We start from the raw sequence: 17,527 nt of genomic DNA on the forward strand, positions 1-17,527 counted from the left end.
ATAGTTCCTTTTCTAGGCAAAGTGAATTTAATTTATTAAAGTTGGTACTGTGCTGTCTCCAACAGCACCCGACCTCCTTCAGTATCCTAGTAAAGATAATCTAGGCATGGCCCAACTCCTAAATAAATACTTTGCCTCAGTTTTTAATAAGGGTAATGAGCTTAGGGGGAGTGGCTACAGTGGCTAGTGGTAACAAGAATGCGAATTGCCACATCAGAGGTGGAAATCAAATTCAGCTTAATGGGACCAAATCAGGGGGCCTGGATAACCTTCATCCAAAAATATTAAAGAAACTGGCACATGAAATTGCAAAACCAATAACAAGAATTTTTAATGAATTTGTAAACTCAGCGGTTGTACCCTATCACTGGAAAATTGCTAATATAGTTCCTATTTTTTAAGAACGAAGGGGAAAAAGGGATCCCGGAAACTACAGACCTCTTAGTTTGACCTCAACTGTATGCAAGGTCTTGGAACAAATTCCAAAGAGGAAGTAGCTATGGACAGAGAGGTAAACGGTAACTGGGATAAAATACAACATGGTTTTACAAAAGGTAGATCATTCCAGACCAATCTGATCTCATTTTTTGAGAAGATAACTGATTTTCTAGACAAAGGAAATGCAGTGGATCTAATCTACCTGGATTTTAGTAGGGCATTTGATACAGTTTCACAAAGGAAATTATTAGTTAAATTGGAGAAGATGAGGATTAATACAAGAATTGAAAGGTGGGTAAGGAACTGGTTAAAGGGGATACTACATGGGTCATACTGAAAGGTGAACTGTAAGGCAAAAGGGAGGTTACTAGTGGAGTTCCTCAGGGATCAGTCTTAGGGCCAATCTTATTTAACGTTTTCAATATTGACCTTGGCACAAAAAGTGGCAGTGTGTTAATAAAATCTGCAGATGACACAAAGTTGGGAGGTACTACCAATACAGAGGAGGACCAAAATATCTTACTAGAAAAGGTGAATGACCTTGAAAAGTGTAGTAACATAAATGGGATGAAATTTAATACTGCAAAGTCATACGCTTAGGGATTAACAACAAGATTTTTTACTATAAGCTGGGGACATATCAGTTGAAAGTGACAGAGGAAGAGAAAGACCTGGGTGTACTGGCTGATCACAGGATGACTGAAAGCACCGCAGCCATTTAGAAGGCTAACGCAATCCCAGGATGAATCAGGCAAGGTTGTTCTAGTAGAGATGGGGAAGTGTTATTACCCTTATACAAGTCACTGGGGAGATCTTATCTGAAATACTTTGTGCAATTCTGGTCTCCCATTTTTAAGGAAGATTAATTAAAATTGAAACAGGTGCAGTGAAGGGCTACCAATATGATCAGAGGACTGGAGACCCTCCCTTATGAGAGGACACTGAGGACTTGTCTACACGACACAGTTATGTCGACAAAAGTCAGGTTTCGTCAACAAAATAGTGGAAGTGTACACACAATGCTCCTTCTGTCAACAAAATTCTGCTTTGCCAACAAAATAAAACCACGTCAACGAGAGGCGTATAGCTTTTTGCGGCAAAGTGAGATCGACAAAGTATCTGTGTAGACACCATGCTTGGTTACATCATGGTAAATGGCCTCCAGGAGGTGACCCACAATGTCCATCCTGACCGCTCTGGTCAGCAGTTTGAACTTCACTGCCCTGCACCCAAGTACACAGGCATCCTCCTCTCCCCATTTGAAAGTCCAGAAGGCAAGGGAAGCAAACCGTCACTCTGGTGCTGCACCAAAGACCTGCGGCTTCTATAAGGAGCTGGACGCCATCCTTGGTGGTGCCCCACCTCCACTGCCAAGAGCCCCATGGATACTTTGGCGGGCCTGGAGACAGCGGACAATGGAGTCAACCCTGAGGCCAAAGTCATGGATGAGGAGATTGAGTTGGAAGACAATGTGGAGCATGTGGCAAGGTCGTCTGGTGGCGCAGCAAGTCAGAAACTCTTCTCCACTCCGGAGGGGTCTAGCCAGTCTCAGCAGTCCATCTCTGGCATGCATGATGCAGGAGAGAAGAGCCCTGGTAAGTGATCTTTTTGAGTTGATGCTGCTCAGTTATATGAGGTAGAGCTGTCCTTTGCTCTGTATATTCTAGAAGTGGGTGAAGGGATAGAAAAACTAGGTGTTTTTGAGTGTGCGCCACATTCCTCTGTGCAGCTAAGCAGTGCGGTGGAACAGTGTGTTAATGCACACCGAGATTTCACGGGAATCCTCCAGAGAGATCTCTAGGAAACTTTCCTGGAGGTACTTGCCGATCCTCTACCAAAGGTTCCTTGGCAGAGCTGCTTTGTAGGAAATTTTCCTGCTTTGTAGCTGCTTCCCAGTTGTAGGAAATTTTCCTGCGCCAATCACTAGTGCAGGGACCAAAGTGGTACACGGGCAAGCAGCATAGGGACTGAAGCCACACACGTGCAGGAGATGCACCCTGGCATACTTGCATCTGTTTTAAGGAGCAGGAGTGAGATACCTGCTTCAATGACCCTCGTCTGTGGGAAACGGTGGCAGAATTTACAATACTGTCCCTACTCACCTTCAGTGATTACCTTAAAAAGCCACTTAGACACTTTGCCACATCTTGTGACCCAACCCCCTGCCCTGGTGGCAAGTTAACAAAGCACGGCAGAGTACTGTATAGAAAGACACATTATTTGTACTCATTGTCAAATGAGTTGTACACTCCCTGATTTGAATAGCACCACATTGTACCCTTTAGTAGCCCTGGTATCTGGCTGCTCAAATTCAGGAGCCAGGTGATCCGCTTCTGCGCTCCACCCCAGGAGAAACTTTTCACCCTTAGCTTCACAAATATTATGGAGGCCACAGCAGACTGCTATGACCATGGGAATATTTTCCTCATTTTAGGACTAATCTGCCACAAAGGCAGCATCAGCATGCTTTTAATCTGCCAAAGGCACATTCTAGGGTCATTCTCCACCTGCTCAACCTATTGTCAAGCAACTTGCTGCTGTCCAGGTTTCCCATGTAAGGCTTCAGCCAGGGGAGTAAGGGGTACACTGGGTCTCCCAGGATCACTATGGGCATTTCAGTATCCCCCACAGGAATCTTGGTCTGGTCTCTGCTAGGAGCTTTCTGTACTGGACAGGATACCTGCAGATGCATGCGTCATGTACCTTTTCAGACCACCCCGTGTTGATGTCAGTGAAATGCCCACGGTGATCCACAAGCGCTTTCAATACCATGGAGTACATCAATAAAAAGAGGTACTTCTCTATCTCAAGATGGTCCAGGGCCAAAACTGGAATATGCCCCGCTGCAGTGAGGGAATCCCCTTGCCGCAAAGCCCTCCAATATTTCACACACATTTCCCAGAGTAACAATCCTTCTTGGCAGGATGTGATTAATAGCTCTGCACACTTGCATTACCACAGCCCCAACGGTGGACTTCCTGACTCCAAAGTGATTCGAGACAGACCGATGGCAGTCTGGAATCGCCAGCTTCTACACAGAAATTGCCATGCACTTCTCCACCAAGAGGGCAGCTCTTATTTTGGTAACCTTGCACCACAGTGCTGGGGCGAGCTCCGCACACAGTTCCAGGAAGATGGCTTTCCACATCCGAAAGTTCTGCAGCCACTGTTTGTCATCCCACACCTGCATAATGATGCGATCCCACCATTCAGGGTTTGTTTCCTGAGCCCAAAACAACAGTTCACCGTGTTCAGCTGCTCCATGAATGCCAAAAGTAATCTGGTGATGTTTCTTTCCATGCACATAGCAGGTCAGGCAACTCTGATTCCTGTTCAGATTGGGAATTCATGATATACTGCATGACCATCCACGATGTATTCATAACAATGACCACAACAGAAGTGCAAGATACGTCCTTTCAGACAGAGATGGCAGGCACACAGTAAACAGTGGCCATTGAAAAATGCCACAAAATGCAGTCGGAAGCCCATGGAATGCTGGGACGGAAACAAATTGCATCATGGGATGTTGAACCTGCACCCATGGTGCGCTGTGATCCGTTCTGCCTTCCCACAACCCCTAACTGCAGAAGGTGGTGAGTAGCACAGTGGGATAGCTAACCACAGTACACTGCTCTCACTGTTGATGCTAGAGTACCATCTGTGGACAAGCTCCACCAACAGAAGGAGCATTATGTGAATATGCACAAGCAATGTGATTATACCAGTTTTGGATCGTCAGCGTAACTTACGTCGACAAAACTGTGTAGTGTAGACAAGGCCTTAAGGAACTTGGCTTGGTTAGTCTAACCAAATGAAGACTAATGGGAGAAATGATTGCTCTCTATAAAAACATCAGAGGGATAAACACCAGAGAGGGAGAGGAGTTATTTAAGTTAAGGGCCAGTGTTGGCACAAGAACAAATGAATGTAAACTGGCCATCAACAAGTTTAGGCTTGAAATAAGAAAGTGGTTTCTAACCATCAGAGGAGTGAAGTTTTTTGAAGTTCTGGAACAGTCTTCCAAGGGGAGAAGTGAAGGGCAAAAAACCTAACTGGCTTCAAGACTGAGCTTGATAAGTTTATGGAAGCAATGGTATGAGATTGCTTACAGCAGCATGTGGCCCATTTGAGACTGCTAGTAGCAAATATTTCCAATGGTCGGAGATGGGACACTAGAGGGGAAGGGCTCAGAGTTACTAGAGAGAATTCTTTCCCAGGGGTCTGGCTGGTGGGTCTCGTCAACATGCTCAGGATCTAACCGATCGCCATATTTGGGGTCAGGAAATTTTTTTCCCTGGGTCAGATTGGCCGAGACCCTGGGGTTTTTTGTCTTCCTCTGCAGCGTAGGTCACGGGTCACTTGCTGGTCTAAACTAGAGCAAATGCTGGATTTTCTGTAAGTTGAAGTCTTTAAACCATGATTTGAGGACTTCCGTAATTCAGCCAGAGGTTATTGGTTTATTACAGGAGTGGGTGGGTGAGGTTCTGCGACCTGTGATGTGCAGGAGGTCAGACTAGATGACGATGATGGTCCTTTCTGCCTTAAAGTCTATGAGACTGTGGAATAACCCTTACTGGAGATATTCAAGATGGGAATTAGACATTCTTCTACCAGACACAATTTAAGGATAACCAACTCAATCTTGTCCATTGTGCAGGATAGACGAAAGACTCTTACAATGGATTGCATATGTTAAAGTAGCACCCACACTCGTACAGAATTTGGCATGACTGGCAATCTTTGCTCAGAAATTACTCAAAACTGTAAAAGGAGGGCGGGCTTGAAGTACAGCTGTATAAAAGTTCCATCTTGGAATAGCAGGGGATCCTGCAGGTCTGGAGTACAACGCACTGTTCCAGCCGAGAGGGGAGCCCAGGACTGGAATAGCAGGGGGGCTGCAGGGCAGGACTGAGGGCATGGGCAGAGTTCCATGCATGTGAAGCTTGCTCTAAACCAGATTTTTAAACATACTCACGCAAACATAAATCAATCATGTAAGAAAAATCTAAATTAAAGTTGAAAAACACTAAATAGGCAGAGATAACTTGTTTGGAAACACTTTTGGGATCAGACACCTAATAACTGGCACAACAGTGACATGGTACTAAAACTGCCAAAAGAAATAAATAAGCTGGCATCTAGTGTTAAATCTGACACTGATAAGGCCAGTGACATTTGAAGAGGACAGCATGAGACAATAAAAACTTAACCACTTGCTGCCAGCAAGTCTGCAAATCTCACCATCCGCATTTCTGTGTCATGCCAAGAAATCCAGCCCTCTGGAATTCAGAGTTGTAAGCACTTTTTTTCTTTTTTTTTTTTTTTTTGCTGGAGGTCACCTAGCAATAATACACATGAAATACACACAAATGAAATTCTCCTTAAAACAGAGAGGTCTCTGATGCTAATGGGAAATGTGGTATTTGGAGAGTTGATGAAATTGCAACAGCTGTTGCATGGGGGAAAAGAGAAGAGTGAAATGCTGGAGCCACCCTAACAGCTGGACCTAAGGAACAGCCCAAGAAGAGGGATATCTTGGAAGTTCTCACACACCTCTTCTCCCCGCAACCCCAACTCCCCTTTTTCCTCCAATTTATTTAAATTTTAGCTTACAGACAAAAAGAATAAAAGGTATAAATAGAACAGCCTACATTTTTTCTCATCCACCCAGGCAACTCATCATCCATTAGATCACAAATCCTCCCATGTATAATCTTAAACATTATGAAAACCTCACTATAGACAGTTAAACGCACAGAAGGCTAATAAATACAAATATAAATCAATGACATCAGTCAGAGACATCTGCACCAGAAGATTTTGCAGCTCCCCAAAAATAAGGAACAAAATTCAAATAGAAACTAAAGAAAAAAACCCACCAACCACATACCTACACATTTCAGCAGCATTTAAAATCAATCCATCCTGTATAGAGGTGATTGGTAGCTGATGGCCAGTGTCTGCTTATTCAGTTTCTTTTAGATCACAACTAGGAGCCAAATCAAATATTCACTTCACTCTCAAATTCCGTAAGGATCAGTAACATTGATGCTTGGACAGAATATACCAGGGACCAGAGCAAGATTAAGGCATGGACCGTGCTGGCAACTCTTGTGATTTTATCCCGAGTCTTGGAATATTGGGTATTTTTCTTAAAGCCCCAAGTCTTGGAGCTGTGAGAGTCACAGCTTTCATTTAAATAAAAGTTTCTAGCCCACACAATTGTGAAGAAAATCTTGAAAGTGAGAACCCAAAAGGTTCAAAAGCCAGAGGGCAAATAAAAAGAACCCAAAAACTCATGATTTTGGGGAGGGGGTACTGACTAACAGTTTTTGAGCACTTGAGGTTGGCATTACTGCATAGGCACTACGGGAAATCCATTTGAGCAAGCTTAACTGTAATATACTTTTTGTGTGTGTGTGTGTTTTTTAAAACACATCTCACATGTTGCAAGGATTATGAACTGTCACTCAACGTCAAATTCAGATCAGACACCCTTGTTTGGAATAATGAGAGAAAGTGGACTGCTACCAGGTGTGTAAGAGTGCAGGGAGATTAAACTGCAGGAGAGTTCTGGAACAAAGGACTATGAAATATATGTCCTACAAGGGGGGAGCGTCTCAGAGCCTGGGCTCCAGCCCAAGACCAAACATCTACACTGCAATTTTATAACCCCGCAGCCCAAGCCCCACCAGCCCGAGCCAGCTGACCTGGGCCAACGATGGGCATTTGACTGCAGTGTAAACATACCCTGTGTGTTCTGGATGTCACCCACAATAGCAGTTTTTAAAAATATGCATTTAAGTGGTTTTACCTTTATTTACTATTAAGAGTTCCCTTGTGCATGTTTATAAAATCAGCAAAGCATGACAGCTCCTTGAGGAACAATGTATATAAACCACCCCAGTGATGATGCACTGTTTGTTGTTTGGTCTGGGAGTATGGGGAGTACAGTGCATATTTTCTACTAGCACCCTTTTTTAAATTAAATAAGTTTCCAGACGATGCCATCCTGCCATGAATATATTTTTTATGCTAAATGAACAGATATAACATCCCTTTTGTTTGGACAATTGTACGTTCCTGTCCTAAATAACGGGTTGGTGGGGAAGAGAGCTGGTCTCACTCAGAGAAAGAACGAGTTTAATGAGTCATGAAGGTGCACAGTGTGAAATTTTTCCAGTCTAAAGATCACAAAATGAGGCCCCAACCAGGCCACTAGCTCACACAATACAATTTCCTTTTGTTTAGTATCTTATACAAACTGCATCCCAAAACACTTCATGGAGTTAAATAATGGGAGGGACAACAAGAGGCACAGGCAATGGAGGAAAGGCAGCTTTCAGCGGAGATGTGAAATGAGATGGACGTTCAATGAGACAGAGGTTATTCTGAATGGCAGGGGTGAAGAAGAGAAGGCTCTTACACTGGTAGTAGTGAGATTGTGCTAAGGGCCTCAGAGGTGGCCAGTGCTAGATTGCCCGGGGGAGCAGAGAATGGAGTACAGAAAGAAGGTTCATGAAACAGGCTGGAGCAAGGCCCTGCTGGACAGGTTCCTGAAACGAACCGGGGACTGTTACAGGTGTCTGAGAATTTGGGGCTAATGAGGGGTAGTTAACACAGCTATGCCAGTAGCTTATTAATGGGAACAGGGAGATGCTAACCTCTGTCAAAGGCCGTCCGCTAGCATTTAGTCAGTGCTGTCAGAAGTGACAGATTTTTTTATTTTGTCCTTCACTGAACATCTACTTTATTCTAAATCTACTAACCTGATTGTTATATAAAATTTTAAATGAAAAATACTTCTGTATAGTGGTTATCTAACCAGCTGCAGCCACAGATCTCAAAGAAGGGTAGCAATTATCATCCCAATTTATACTGGGGAAACTGAGGCACGAGGTGGTGAAGTGACATGTCCAAGGTCACAAAGCAGGTTAGTGACAGTGCCAGGAAAAGTAATTGGGTTTCCTGAGTCTGAATGCAGTTCCCATCCACTGAATCATGCTGCCTTATGTAACCTATGCATTCCGTTTCAGAGAACACCTCTCTCCTCCCAAAACACTAAGCTTCTGTTAAAATTGCCCTCGAAGATTACACTCTGTCATCTCCTCATCTTCCCCACACCTTTAGCTTGCTGACAATATCAATATTAAGATATTACAGCAATAGGTGCCTTAGAAATACTCAAAATAGAGACTGGGCTATCCAATTTTCTTAAGGCAATCAGAAAGGTCTTCTGGCACACTCATGTAACACTTGATGTACACGGGATACAAACACACAGCTGTTACTACACTTAACTTTAAAGATGCATCAGAATCTTGCAATTCGTAATGACCATAAGTGTATTCTGAAACTTTACCCAACTGAGGTGGCTCACTGGCAATCTGCCAGGCTCTGGAGGGGTGGAACTACTTTGCTTAAAATGTATCAGATTGCAGCAGCCCTCATCTTTCATACAGAGGAGAAGAACCCAGAGATTATAAGGGCCGGTATGCAATGCTCCATCTTTATCAGTGACTCTCCACTTGTAACAAAACAGAGCATTATTCTGTAGTCTTAATATGGAGATGCAGCTCCCAGATACTATGGGTCCCAGCATGCAATGCTCCGTTTTGATCGTGTGACCCTGAGTTATGAAATATTTGACAATATTCCACAGCATACCAGTACGTGCAATGCAGTATGTTTTGCAAAAAAACACTTACATCTAAGCTGCTCACTGCAGCACTTTTCCATACAGAATAGAAAATGTGCATTTAGCACATGTGCATTAGCAGGGTTCTACAGCACTTTGTAGAAGCTATTATAGTCTGTGTCTTCCGAATATTGTATTAAGATGAATATTAGGTTATATAAAAGCAAGGAGGTCAAGCAATGAATAGGTCTGTATCTCGATATCTCCTTGATGAAAGGTACGTGATCTAATGGTTAGAGCATGAAATTGGGAAACAAAGGTTCTCTTCCTGGCTACACCAAGGAGGCCGAGGCAGGTCACTGTGCCTCTCTGTGTTTCAAGTTGGAGGTGACTATAAATATCCATCTTTGTAAAGTGCTTTGAGATCTATGGACCTATATCCCAGCAAAGCTCTTGTCCCTTGAGAGGCTGGGATTAAGAGTTCTGCTAGCCAGCGAAGAGAGGAGAGAAAGGGAAGAGAAGGGAAAGGAATGAGAGGCAGCAGTGAAAATGAATCAACATTACTTTAAAAAACTATTTCATTCTCAGCTGTTTGACTGTCACATTTTCATTGGTTCCCCTCCTTTCAAGTAAATGTTAGCAGTTTTCTGCTTCAGCTGTAGGGAGTAAGACGCTGAAGCAGCACCTTTGTTGCTGACAAACAGCTTGAAAATTCTAAACGAATCAGAACCAGAGGATTAGAGGAGCCAATCAGAGCACAGATAGGTGAAGTTCCCTGTATGGCTGAGAACCAGCCACACAGCGATTATGTAAATTGGGGCCTTTCAGCCAGAGGGCAGGGATTTGCATGAGGAAGGAAAAAGCTGTACTGTTATGAATCAGTAACTCAACAGTATCCCGACGCTTTGACTGCCTGAGACAATTCCATTTCAGTACAAGCGTTATTACTTCTTTTATTCATTCTGCCCCCACTCTATAAATTACCCATATCTCCACTCACTCTAAATGCACTCCAACCCGGTTTTCTTTTCTCATTACAGTTCAATATAAAGCAGTTATAAACAGTGTCATGGCCATCTCAGAATCAGCATTTCAATTCCTTTCTTATCGAATACTGGTTCTACCATGTGCCTGGGTTTCCTTTTGTCCCCGATGTATTTACAGGATCGCTCTTTATTTCATTCAACTCTTAGGCTATGCATTTTTATCTCCCCGATTTTGTTTCCACATTCTTTAACGGCTACTTTTCCTAAACTGTAAGGCTATTGCTTCTTTTCCTACCACCATCTTCTGAAATGCATTAATTCCTTTTGTTTATACTGTTACATTAAAGTTACTTATAAATTGACATCCCCACTCAATTATATATTTTCCTGGGTATACAATTTGTTGTTTCACACAGAACATAAAATATCAAGTTCTGTTATCACATGAATCTCATCTTCCACATTTGAGAGAGGTTTAGAGAGGTTCTACTTTTGACATGTATTCCTCTCGAGCCCCTTTATAAAACTTGAAATTAGAATCCCTCAACCTCTTACATCAGCAACACACTCTGCAACATGCCCATCCTGCTCATGTTTTAGTATTATTTTCTTTATTCCTGACAAGCCTACAGCTGACACTATGTTAGCAGCCATAGGCTGAATCAACACCAAAGAACTGAATCCCTGGTAATTAAGCGGGCAGTATGCATTGTTAAGTACTGACTCATACTGTTTTGATTGTAGTTTTGTAAGAAATAAGAGGAATTTTACAGTATTGCCAACTCCCACGATTTTATGGCCAGTATTGTGATATTCAAGGGTTTTCTTAAAGCCCCAACTGTAGGAATCAAATTATTCTCTAAAACTCTCCGCTTTCATTTTTAAAAGTGTCTAACCCTTCTGGTTGCAGAGAAAAGCTTGGAAATGTGAACCCTACAGGTTCAAAACCAAGAGGTAGAGAAAAAGTACCAAAAGTGTATTATTTTTAAAATCTCATAATTCTTCAATACTTATGTTTGGCAAAACTGTGATCATACTGTGAAGACAATCCAAACGATACACTCTGAGCAGCATCTCTTTTCTGTGATATCGGTAGGCACAGTTTGGGAGATTATTATTTTTTTCCAATCTGATCCATGGCTATGGTTTAATGCCTACATGTACAGAACCTAAGTAAGGGCATTACCAGCTCCACCTTCCTGTTCAGTTAGGTTTCCCTTTATTAGAGAGGAAACCTCACCCAAATGGTTGATGACCTTGATGCTTTTCAAGTATCAGGGGGTAGCCGTGTTAGTCTGTATCTACAAAAACAACAAAGAGTCTGGTGGCACCTTAAAGACTAACAGATTTATTTGGGCATAAGCTTTCGTGAGTAAAAACCTCACTTCTTCGGATGCATAGCTATGCATCCGAAGAAGTGAGGTTTTTACTCACGAAAGCTTATGCCCAAATAAATCTGTTAGTCTTTAAGGTGCCACCAGACTCTTTGTTGTTTTTGATTCTTTTCCTAACTTCTGGTAAATGGTAGTCATATTCTCAGCATTTAAGCATCAAGGGACATTTTAAACAAACATTATAAAACTATTTGGATACATTGGTGGTGTCCAGTCAGTTTAAAAACACCCACAAAAGAGCCACTAGTAAAACAAACAGCACAGTGCAGGATATGTGGCAATTAGCAGATCTGGTGAACAGGGAATGTGTTTTTCAAGTGTATCAGAGATCTTTTCATGTTGCTAGCTAACAAGACTAAAAGCCATCCCAGAGTTTCTGTTTTCCCCAGGGATATGCAGGAACCTGCAAGTATCATCTGTGGCTAATTGTCCCATCTTCAAACCCACCTGGTTCGTTATCGGCTACCCTTGGCGACTGCTTGTTTTAGATTATTAGCCGTAATTGCCATTAATATTATATAGTCAGGATCCGAAGACAGGTAAAACTGTAGCTACCAGATTAATATAGTCAAAGAGGTCTTTTCCCCATGAATTATTACAGTAAATTAGAGCCTGTAGGATACCGTGGGGAATGGGAAGTAGAGGCAATTATCCAAATTCAAAACCTAATAAATAATTGAGATTTTAAAGACAGCCTAGTATGTTTAAAAAGAAAAAAGTTAAATATAAAAGAAATCCAGAAAATTGCGTTCCTTGTGCTTTGAAAACCTTTTGGGGCTCTGTTCTCCCTGCCTTCAGTCACTCAGACACTGCAACAGAACAAGAAAGCCCCTGCTGTTTAAAGAGACAATAGCTCACCTGTTAATTTCTGTCCTCCCCTCATCAAGCCTCACACAAATGGTTGTGTCTTTACTCACAGTACCAGGGATGGCTGTAAAAAAGCTGTCAGTAAGGGCAGCCTCACCGAGTAATCACCTCTTCATGCTGCCCACCAGATATATATGTTCCAAAACACTAATGAGCACTTAATATAAAAACCTAGAAAGCAGCTTGAGATGGGAATTTAAGCTACCATGTGAACTACCTGATCACTTTAAAATCCATCTAAATGGTCAATCACGTGGATTGGATTGGTGAAAGGTCTTTACACAAAAAAAGCCAAATAGGCAAGACAAATCTTCCTCTCAGGCTAAAGCCCATTCTCACTAAATACCTAGGAGGACTGAGATAAATAGGTAAATTAAAGTAGCGACAAACTCTTCTTTGTGGAAAACTCCTATAACATTCAATATAGACTAACTAATAGAGATGTAATGGGGTTCTAAAGAAATGACTAAAAACCTCAAGAGTTTAATAGAGAGGATATCCCAGCTACAGAATTCTATGGGTTAACTTAAATACCGTACTGAAAAGAATTTTCTAGGATTTTTCATATGGACTGAACAAGCTGAATGCCCAGTTCAAGACTTAGGTTTTATTATTAATTATTATTATTTAGACTTACAAATGGCAAAATTCTCCTTCCTGGGGAAGTATCTGAGGAAACAGAGAAAATCAAGCTGGTAGTGCTGAATAAAACTAGGAGATACTGGCTTTCCAAATTTTCTCAACAGATACTCAGGCTCCTTTCATCCACAGTGGCCACTTCCCTTGCTCCCTAAAAGAAGGCTTAGGCACCTCACCTTGTAGCATTACAAGATGCAAGGATGTATCATTTACTTAGCAGCTTCTTTCCCCACCCTTTTTGCACTATATCGGGATGGAAAAGACTGAAGATGTTCAGAATTGCCCTGTCTTCCTTTGACAAGCTATTATTGCCCTCCTGACATCCAATTTATGCCATAACAATCCTTTCTTGCAAACCAGGTTAGGATCAAAGGTAGGAAGGCTCATTTCCTATGTAATTCTGTATTTACCTTTGGGATAAACACAGGAGGAGTAAGTATCATCATGACCCTGTCTTTGTGCATTATGCTGCACTGATGTTCCGCTGACAAGTTTTCCCATTCAGATCCTCCTTGCTGAGGTTATGGCAATTAGAAAAGGGACTTGATAGACTGATGGAGGGAAATAAAATGAGAATGAATTGATGGGCTTGAATGTAGGAAATGTCAGAGTGCTAACCAGAATTAGGTTGCCATGGTGGACATTTCTTATTCTTACAGAGGTTTGGAAAGCTTAATTGCCTTTCAGTAACACCACTTCACATGAGAGTGAATGGTTAACTTTTCTGTCTTGCAGAGTACAAATCAGCTGCAGTAGCTAGCTGCAGGATCTTAACAGAGCTGAGACCAAGGCCCAAAGTAATTCTGACCAAGGCCCGGGCTAATTCTGCAATGTAGAAAGTCAGGAACAGACTTTATAAGAACGGCCACAATGGATCAATGGTCCATCTAGCCTAGTATTCTGTCTTCCGACAGTGGCCAATGCTCCCGAGGGAATGAACAGAACAGGGCAATTTTGAGTGATCCATCCCCTGTCGTCCAGTCCCAGCTTCTGGCAGTTGGAGGTTTAGGGACACCTGGAACACAGGCTTACATCTCTGGCCATCCTGGCTAATAGCCATTGATGGATCTATCCCCCACAAACTTATCTAATTCTTTTTTGAACCCAGTTAATACTTTTGGCCTTCACAACATCACCTGGCAATGAGTTCTATAGGATGACTGTGTGTTGTGTGAAGTATTTCTTCAGGTTTGTTTTAAATCTGCTGCCTAATAATTTAAATCAGTTGATCCCTAGTTCGTGTGTTATGCAAAGAGGTAAATAACACTTCCCTATTAACTTTCTCCATACCATTCACAACTTTATAGACCTCTATCATATCCCCCGTTAGCTGTCTCTTTTCTAAGATTAATAGTCCTGGTCTTTTTAGTCTCTCCTTACATGGAAGCTGTTCCATACTCCTAATCATTTTTGTTGCCCTCCTCTGTAACTTCAATTCTAATTATGGCTGTCAAACAATTAAAAAAATTAATTGCGATTAATCACGAGATTTAAAAAATAATCACAATGAATCAGTTTTAATCACACTGTTAAACAATACCACTTAAATATTTCTACATTTTCAAATATATTGATTTCAATTGCAACAGAATACAAAGTGTACGGTGCTCACTTATTATTTATTACAAATATTTGCACTGTAAAAATAATAAACAAAAGAAATAGTATTTTTCAATTCACCTCATACAAGTACTGTAGTGCAATCTCTTTATCGTGAAAGTGCAACCTCCAAATGTAGATTTTATTACATAACTTCACTCAAAAACAAAACAATGTAAAACTTCAGAGCCTACAAATCCACTCAGTCCTACTTCGTGTTCAGCCAATCACAAGAGTGTTGTAAGCAAGACATGAGAAGTAATTCTTCCACTCTACCCTGCACTGATAAAGCCTCAACTGGAGTAATGTATCGAGTTCTGGGTGTCACATTTCAGGAATGATGTGAACAAATTGGAAGAAGTCCACAGAAAAGCTATAAAAATTATTAAAGGTCTAGAAAACATCACTTATTAGGAAAGATTGGGGAAAAATGGGTTTGTTTAGTCTGGAGAAGAGACGACTGAGGGGGGACATGATAACAGTTTTCAAGTACATAAAAGATTGTTACAAGGAGGAAGGAGAAAAATTGTTCTCATTAACCTCTCAGGATAGGACAAGCAATGGGCTTAAATTGCAGCAAGGGAGGTTTAAGTTGGACATCAGGAAAAACTTCCTGTCAGGGTAATTAAGCGCTAGAACAAATTTCCTAGGGAGGTTGCAGAATCTCCGTCATTGGAGGTTATTAAGAACAGATCAGACAAACACTTGTCAGGAATGGTCTATTAGGTAGTCCTGCCTGGAGTGCAGGGGACTGGACTTGATGACCTCTCGAGGTCCCTTCCAGTTCTACACTTCTATGATTCCAAGATCTCTTTCTTGAGTGGTAACAGCTAATTTAGACCCCATCAATCTGTATGAACACCTGGGATTATTTTTTCCAGTGAGCATTACTTTGTACTTATCAACACTGAATCTCTTGGTTCAAAGCAAAATCATGTTTTGTTGTAAAAAGACAAATTTTCCTAAATGGCTGTGATGCCAAAGGAAATCCATTATGTACAGGATGTGTTGAAACGTGGTACAAATCTTGATCATCATCCAAACAAAAAGGATCTTCTCCCACCTCCTCACTGCCGCTCTGAGTCCAAAATGCATGCAAGCGCAGATGTGCCTAATGTGATGGGATTCCACATGTCACAAGTCCCTAGGCATAATAGTGCCCAACAGCCATACATGACTTTTTTTAAAGCACAAATCTGCACAGTATTACAAAAATGCAGCAGAAACCATGAGAAACACTATCATGGTCAAGAGCATAAGCAAATTACAGAGTCCTGCACAATTTAGCTAATATTGCTGCACAATTTTTAAAAAAGCAGCAATGGAATAAACATCAGTTTGAGAAAAAACGCACATTTTCCTAACCAAGGCAGATTCAACTGAGACCATGAGAACAGTTTGAACTCATAATGATTTACATATACCTGAATCAATCATTTACTCAGCTTACTCTCACTTTAAAAAAAATTGTAATGACAATAACCTGGCAATGGAAATGCAGCAATGTGTCTTCTTATGAGAGCATTCAGCAAGACCAGTAACATGGATGGTCAATTCTATGTAATGAGGAAACGCAAAATAGCACCTGTTGCACTGGTGAAGATTAACTAAAAATCAGAAAGAAAATGACCAGCTTTGAGTATGGCCAATCTGCTAACAGACTAAAGAGCAGCCACAATGTTTACACTCACAACACACAAAAAGCACATGTGCACGCAAACAGGCACTTGCAAAAGAAATTACCTAATCTGAGCACTGCTTAATTCCAGAAGTTTCTATCAGGAGAATAGAGTATGTTAATCCACTTTAAAAAGACATCTGGCAAATTTCTTCTAATGCTTCTGAAATGTGAGGTCCCAGGCTAGTTGTAATTTGTATGGCACCAAACCAGCACTACGCCCTGTTTGAAATCCCCGCCACAGCATTAGCCAATATTCTCATGAGCTACTAGCTTCAAGATCATTTTCAGATCATCCATTGCATTCTATAAATGGCATTCAATCCAAACTCTGAAGAAAGCTTACGCAGAAATGAACCTATAGAAATTTGCCAGGGATGTGTACTGGTAGGATTACCAACACTGTATTTAAAAAATATGGGACAGACCTCAGATGTCCCCAATCTTCACTTGAACCTCTGGGGACAAGTCCCTTCCATTCCCCCTGGGATTCCGGCCCGATGTCCACCACCCTCTCTGCCTGCCAGCAGCAGGGCTCAGTGTGCAGCTCCCAGACGGGAGCGGGCAACTGCTGTGCCCCACAGACCGGCTCCCCAGCAGCCAGCTCCATCCCCTGCCTGTTGGGATTCATCTGAAGTGGCAGGCCAGGGAGCAGCACCAGCATCACACCAGCATGGGTGAATGCGGGGAGCCGCCGGCAGCTGAGCAGAGAGGCAGCAGGTCCGAGCTGCACTGAGCTGCTCCACCTCCTCCTCCCACTATTGCCACCACGCTGTGGCCTGGCTGGCTCAGTTCCTCCTCCCTGCCCAGCAGCTCCAGGTCACACGGGGGAGGAGCCAGAATCGGTGGGGGAGGGGACACTTTTGTTTGGGGGGTTGGAGTGGGGGCTCCTGCCATCTCCACTGGGGACGCACTGGCTGAGGGAGGCGAGTCACCAAACGGCGTGCAAGAGCCTGAATCCAGGCCGCAGCCTCATCATGTGGCAGGGGGAACAGGCAGGGCTGGGATGGGGCAGGTGATGGGCCCTGAAAAATTGGTATTGATCATCCCAGCCCTTATGTGTGAACGGCCCTAGCCCCACAGCACTGGGCGAGCTTGTCCCTGTGACCCATCATAGCCCCAGCCAGCAACACATCCCCAGCCTCTCTCCTAATAGCAGAAACTGTACGAGCGGGGTTGGTTACACCCCTGAAGTACTGACCCCCTTGCCAGACAGAGCCCCTTCTTGACCCTGGCCCTTCAGCACAGCTCCAGGGCACACAGCTCTGTCGTTGTACCCTGTCAG

General features: G+C 42.5%; 1 protein-coding gene across 3 annotated transcripts in view; it reads right to left on the reverse strand.

The window, feature by feature from the left end:
* TSPAN9 (tetraspanin 9) overlaps positions 1 to 17,527 on the reverse strand; it is a 271,211-nt gene that overhangs the window by 203,064 nt on the left and 50,620 nt on the right. The window contains exon 1 of one of the 3 annotated variants that reach the window (XM_054039655.1): positions 5,683 to 5,701. The exons of the other annotated variants lie outside the window; for them this stretch is intronic. The gene's annotated coding sequence lies outside the window, so the exon portion shown is untranslated. Of the gene's footprint in view, positions 1 to 5,682; positions 5,702 to 17,527 lie in introns of those variants that run through there. 3 annotated transcript variants of the gene reach the window in all.

This window comes from Malaclemys terrapin, chromosome 1 (genome assembly GCF_027887155.1).
Source record: "Malaclemys terrapin pileata isolate rMalTer1 chromosome 1, rMalTer1.hap1, whole genome shotgun sequence".
Classification (NCBI taxonomy): domain Eukaryota; kingdom Metazoa; phylum Chordata; order Testudines; family Emydidae; genus Malaclemys; species Malaclemys terrapin.